Genomic DNA, 6966 nt, shown 5'->3' on the forward strand with positions numbered 1-6966 from the left:
TCCCAAAAGCTTTGTGTTTCTCAGAGAGTTATAAATACCCATCCCAGCAACCTTTGAGAACCAAAACCTCATCCTCTTAAGAATGAAAACATGCATGCATAGAAGGGTGAGGAAGAGGATTGGAAAGTCTCCTGTAAAATACTGCAATAGTATTTGCTCTGCCCCAAAATGTAAGACAGGGCTGATTTTCTCTAACCCTATTAAATGCCTGTTTTCCTCAAACTTTGCCTAAACTGACTTCTAGGAAGTATTCTCATTGTGATTTTACAATAGCAATGAAAGAACACAAGTTCTCAGACAAAAACAAACAAGCAAACAAAACCAAAAACAAGCAAAGCCCCCAAACCCCATAAAGATACACGACAGTACTTGCCTGGATGTACAATAGCTTAGGATGGCAGACTGTCAAGTCACTAAAGTACCACGCAATAAGGATTTAGGCAACTAAGCATGGGAATTGGGACTTTTTATCACCCATTATTAATTAAAGTGCAGTTACTGGACTTCTACACATAACAGCATTTGGACTACCATCAACATCTGGCACAAACTATCAAGAAAAAAACTGGAACACTCCTTCAGGTACTCTTTTAAAATGGTACTGCACCACAAAGCTGTAAATCTGTAATATATACATTCCAACAAAAATGCTAAAAAGATTTTGTTTAGGTGGATTTTTACTGTTTTCTACATGCATGGAATGGATTACTGTAATTTATTTTGGAAGTTCTATTAGAGCGGATGAATTGTGAATGTTACTATTTCTTAGTTTAAAAGTCCAAACGCCTGTACTTCCTGCAGGACAAACATATGCCAAGAAGGAAACATTCCCCCTTGCAAAGATTGTTATTACCTCACACAAATTAAAATATGTTTTTGTTGAAATGTGAAAAAAACCAAATGATTAGGCCTAGTGTGAAATTTCAGGTCACAGGCATCAGAAGAAGATCTCAAGCTGGTATAACTCAAAGTGATTATTAATAATTTTTTTGAGTATGCTTTTGTTTGATTGACATCATCCCTGAAAGGACAGAAGTTATTCTTTGCATGCAAGAAGGGAAACAAGGACAAATTCAGAATGATTTGTAGTGAATTCAAAGAGGTATTTGGAACAGATCTAGATTCTAGATTCATTCCCCACAGTTCAACTTCTACTGTTCTTCAGACACACACCATCCTTCCATGTACATTTAAAGTACAGCTAAAAATCGAACTGTAAATTTCATTCCTTTGAACTAAGGATTTTTATTTTTAAATGATAGTTGCTTCAATCTTTTCCTGGCATAACTCTGTAATAAAAGGGTAATTCCTCTTCCCTCTATTCACACTGCAAACAAACAGAAATGTCGGAGCACAGAACAGATCTTCTTGAATGAGCCTTCAGCTACTATACTGTAAAATTGCTGTACAATGGATTTATATTAATAAAAGAAACCACAAGCTGCAGCTACGTTGCAAGCAGGTTGAGATAAAGCAAACAGTACCACTCACACATTTGCTGGGGACAAGGCTGGGGGTGTATCTAAAACAAATACCAGTCTAGAACAGCCCTACATTTAAACTTTAACTTGCCTTTTATTATTACTTTTCATCATCATCACAGCTATAATAAGCTTTCTCACTTTGGAACAAAGAAACACAATCTGACCTTTGAACTAGAACTACGTTAAACACTTGAAGACTCGAGCCTACTTCTAAAACAAGATAACACAGCTAACTGTTTGGAAGCAGCAGCTACTTCATATCACAAACACAGGCTGGAGCTATACTGGAGCCATAATCAAGATAAGAAAAGTAATAAAGATTTCAGAATTATTCAACTGTTATACACCTTCTCTTGATTATTATTATATTCTAACACTTCCGGATGTATCATATTTCTTCCTCAGACTCCACATTTTTAATCCTAAGTATCGAAGGTCACAGAAGACCACCACCATACAACTAAACAGAAAGATCAGGTACTTAAGTTGCAGTATTTAATCAGCAACAATAACTCAAAAAAAAAAGAAGGGGGGAATTACTACAGCTTATTTTGACAGCATAACAGCTAAACAGCATTTCAGTGCTGGCAGAGTTCAAGATGATTTGAAATTTTATGAGAACGTTACAGGTTTTCCCTTGAAATCCTCATTTTGCTCCCAAGACTAGGATCACAGCTGAAGAGTAGTGAACCATTCCCTCCCTGCCCCCACACCCCCAACACAGACCATAATTCAGTCAGGGAGTCTCCAAGAGTACAGCTAATATTTAACAAAGGGCCAAGCATCACCAGCTAGAAGAAATGCATGCGATCACCTCACACTACTCCAGTGATCACGCAGCACTGCCGTGCTATTAACCGCCTGTATAAAAGGTGTCAGGAGGTTTCAGAGATCAGTGGGTTACTTCCTTCCTCAAACTCCTCAATCCTTAGCAGATCCAATCTCATCAACCAGTTAAAATTCAGCAAGTGTCTGAACACAAGATGATTAGAGGCTGTAAGGAAAAAAAATTAAAATCACCCCATGCCTTTGTGTCTAGGTATCTACTTTTGACCACTGATAAAGATGTTAACACTGAAGACTGGTACAGAGAACACATATGTTAGCATCAAATAGTTATCATCTGGCACACTGCGTCTCTACAAAGTCCTCCCAGGGCATCAAGATCCAGGTACCAGTCCCAGCTACCCCTGCTCTGTGGTTCCACAGCCCCATTACAGCTCCTGCTAAGGGAGCTTAGACACCCCCTTCTCCACACTTCCTTCCACCTCCAGGCCACGGCATGCTGCTCCCTTAATTTCATCACTGATCAACAGAACTGCTCACAGATCTATGCTCCATCAGCCTCACCATCTCCCTCCTCACAAAATGCATGACAATGAAGGAAGGTTTCAGCCAGATCAGTTCCCTGAGTTGTCTCCCACAGAAAGCCACACTGGGACAACCAAAGATGATGCTTCTGACACTCCGTGACACTTCAAGCTATCTGTATCTTTGCTGCCTTCTTCTCACCCTTTTCCTTGCCACCAGCTTTGTGTTCTCAAGCTCTTCCCTCGTGCTAGTGCTGGTATTTCCTTGACCTTGATTTTCCAGCCAGTGCAGGGACCTATACCAGCTGTACCATTATTCTACTCCCTCCAAAAGATGCTTTCTGCTAGGACAGCTCCTTGTGGGCAGGTGGTCTGTCAGCCCCTCTGTGGTTTTCCTCCCTTAAGAGCACAAGCTTAGTTTGACAAATTGCCATGAACCCACAGTCCAAAGGAGCAGCCAACTGCAGAAGCAAGGAACAAGAGGGGAAAGTGAATTACTTAGACCATTTTTATTGCCAAATAATTGCACTAGTTCAAACCACAGGTATATTTTTTCTGGATGCCACATGGTGTGGTATTAGAATGACTTTTTAGGGAATTATGTTAACACAGAAGATCCCACACACCTTATTTCCTTTCAGAACTAAATATGAACGAGTATTTCTGATTAGTACAAGAAAGATTTTCCCTTATTGATACATAAATATTGGAAAGCAGAGTGTTTATTAGAGGAAAAAATTCTCAAAGGCTTCTACAAACAGCCAAGGTGAAATAGAACATTTCATAATCTAACAGTCTACTTCCAAATCTCATGGAAAATTGTCAAAATTTACTTTAAAAGATGACAGGTATATTTTAGAGCAAGGGGTTAACATAATTCAGCTGGAGACTCTGGGCAAGTGCAATAAACCTTTTAGAATTTTATAAAAATATGAAAACAAAAAAGGTAACAATCAACACATTTACATGACCCAACAATTTATGCAAGACTCATACTAGGAACAAGACAGGTCCTGAAACCTCATAAAGTTGATTATTTTGAAGCTAAAACTATTTACGACATAGTGTCATCAAGATAAAAGTCAGAGAGCATTGTTACACTTTGGACTTTATTTTTAAAAATGGTTTTGTACTTTACCTCCAAAAAAACCCCAGTCAATTCTGCGCTTAAAAGCATTCTCAGTATCCTTTGTTAAACACACACAGAGGGACTTTCAGAGAGGGAAATCTTTTGGAGGAAGAAAATGTATCAAATCTAGGTATGAGGAAGAGACATGCAAGGGACAAGGGGAGGAAGCAACTTTACCAGAAGCTGGCAATTTAACCGGCTTTAGGGAAATGGAACAGGGTGTGTATTAATGGGGGTGGAGGTGGGGTGTTTGTTTTAAGTTTTAGCACTTAGGGTTGCTAAGAACTTCAATAATGTAGTGCTTTCCTTGAATCTGTACACATAAACTTCTCTAGCTACCCAGGATTTTCCCAAAGAGCAGCACAATGAATAGAGACAATTCTTGCATTTTACCCCAACACAGTATCGTCAACAGCAGCTTTGAAACTGTCCTTTTTGGTTTTTTTTTTCCCTTCTTCTTTCTTCCATCCAAATTTACTCCTCACAGCTATCTAATTAAACTCCAAGCAGTAGGACAGCTCCACTGCAGGATTCAAGGACCCAATGCTAGAGCAGCAGGGACTGAGAGGAAGACAATATGACATGCTGCAAATAGGGAGTTTAGAAAGGACTAGAACAGCTGAACCTCAGCAGCTTGAGGTAAGAGGAATTGAGAGAAGGAGACAGAAGTAAAATAAATCTGATTCAAGCAGAGGTGGAATAAAATGTAGCAGAGATAGAATCAAAATAAAATCTCACAAACTGACTCTAGAAATATCAATTATTCGTTGGAAAGAAAACCCAGCACTTCTGTGTAGTGTGAATTTCTCAGTAACATATTGCCCTTCCATTGCTTTCTGCATAAAACAAATTAATTGCTTGAATTAATCTGAAGTTAACAAGCATCTAGAGCACACTTTTAGTTACAGAAATTTAAACATTTAGATGAAGCCAAAAATATACACAGCAGTTACACATCCTGGCGTAACCAAAAATGGTGTTTCAAATCCCTGATAATGAACTGGGATGCTGAGCTAACTGACAATAAGAGGTTTAACTCCGCGCACAAGGAACTAAAGTGAATCTGTGACTGTTATTACAGATTACCTATGCTGAGCAGTCACTGGCAGATTACGGCCATGTTTGCATATTTAAAAATAAAACGAGGATTTGTGCTCAATTAGAAACAGAAAGCCAAACAAGATGAAACATACCAATGTTCCGGACAGGGGTTTTTAAGATTACTCTGCAAGTTCACAGTCTACTGTCCTCAAACCTTTTTTCTTTGGTGACACACACTGGCCTAGAGCTGACATTTATGTGAATGTTTGGACCCACAGAAACGGTCTCAATTTCTTACTAAGGAAAGAGAAAACGTCAAAATCTGTATTTTGAATGGAAAAAGTTACTCGAGATGAAAAGGACTTCTTTTTCCAAACCCCAAACGTTCGATTGCAAGGAGCCTACCCAACAAGAAATGCGCAAAGGAGAGGAGGAGGGGGAAAAAAAAAAAAAAAAAAAAAGGTGGGGGGAGAATAGAAAAGCAATCACACATCCTTTTAACCCCTCGGCCCCGCTCCGGATTCACGGCGTCAATCCGGCACCGCGATCCACAACTTTCCGCCTCCCCCGCCGCTCCTCCCGCCGGCTCCGCGACCTCGCTCCCTCCCGCCTCGCCGGGCCGGGGGCAGGCGGGCCGGCCCGGGCTCGCCCCTGGGCAGTGACAGGTGGGCCGCTCCCCGCCGCCGGGCGCGGCCCCGCCGTAAACAAGTTTGAAGGGGCCGCGGCCGGGCCGGGCCGCGCCGAGCGGGGAGGAGCGGGCGCGGTGCTGACAGGGGCCACACAAAAGGGCAGGGCAGGACCCCCCTCCCGGCTCCCCCCCTTCGGCGCAGGGCGGGGCCCGCCCCGGCGCGGCGCCTCACGGCGGCCAGCGGGGAGGGGGAGCGGGGCGGGCCCGCAGGCCGCGGCGCCGCTCGCCTCACGGCCCCCGCTTCGGCGGAGCCTCCCGCCGCCGCGGGGCCCAGCCCGGCCTCCCAGCCGCGCCGCCGTCCCTCACCTACACAGTGAATAAGCTTGTGTCGCCACGAATCGAGCTGGTGGCGGACGCCGCGCCTCTGGATGGAGCACTGCTGCCGCCCGCACGGGCTCGCCATCTTCTGGGCGGGGGCGGGGCGGGGGCGGTGGCGGCCGTCGGGGCGGGGGGGAGGGAGGGAGGGAGGGCCGCGCGCGCCGCGCTCTGACACGCCCACTCGCGCTCGGAGCCAGCCCCGCCCCGCGCATGCGCCGCCCGCCCGCCGGCGGCTCGCACGTGCGGCGGCGACGCGCCCGTCCGCTAGGGGGCTCTGTGCAATCCCGGAGCCTTTCGTGAGGGAGCGGGAACGCCCTGAGGGGTCGTCGTGTTCTGAGAGGTCATTGTGTCCTGAGGGGACGTGCCACCCGTCAAGGGTCACCGTGTCCTGAGGGGACACTGTGTCCTATGGGTACATCCCATCGCTGAGGGGTCACTGAGTCCTGAGGGGACGTCACGCCCCTGAGGGTACACTTGTGTCCTGAGGGGACAGCCCCACTCCTGAGGGTTCACTGTGCCCAGAGCTGCAATCCCTCCTTGAGGGGACATTTCAGCCCTGGGGGGGACACATAGTTTATCATCAGGAAGAGATGAAATCTCCTCATCTGCTCCACCGTGTAGTTATAAAACCACTGGGTCTACTGGTGGCCGCCATGCAAAGGGAAGGCACGTGTGCCCACAGTGGCCGGGAGGTGCCCCGGTGACAGCTCCATGACTGCTGTGCTGTAGCCTTGCACCACAAGCACAAGGCCCTCCTTCCAGGTGAGCTCAGATGTTGTAAGGGCACTGGTGATATAGTAACACTAGTTATGATGGCAAGCAGGGAATACATTGACAGTCTAGGGAACGCATGGCACTGCCTTGTGCCCATGCAGGAGGACATGAACATCAGTACCAGCTTCTTTCGAGCTCAGGGGATAGGATTGTAAAGTGAAATCTCTTACTCCAAACCTTAGTTTGGCCAGAGACGAAGGTCCATGAGCCTTTATTTCCTCA

General features: G+C 45.2%; 1 long non-coding RNA gene across 1 annotated transcript in view; it reads right to left on the bottom strand.

Moving 5' to 3' along the window:
* Positions 1–6066, bottom strand: part of LOC131378589 (uncharacterized) — a 31165-nt gene extending 25099 nt beyond the window's left edge. The window contains exon 1 of the long non-coding RNA XR_009208066.1: positions 5959–6066. This is a non-coding gene — a long non-coding RNA (uncharacterized LOC131378589). The remainder of the gene's footprint in view (positions 1–5958) is intronic.
* Between the last annotated feature and the right edge of the window lie 900 nt (positions 6067–6966).

Source organism: Hirundo rustica, chromosome 8 (assembly GCF_015227805.2).
Source record: "Hirundo rustica isolate bHirRus1 chromosome 8, bHirRus1.pri.v3, whole genome shotgun sequence".
Classification (NCBI taxonomy): domain Eukaryota; kingdom Metazoa; phylum Chordata; class Aves; order Passeriformes; family Hirundinidae; genus Hirundo; species Hirundo rustica.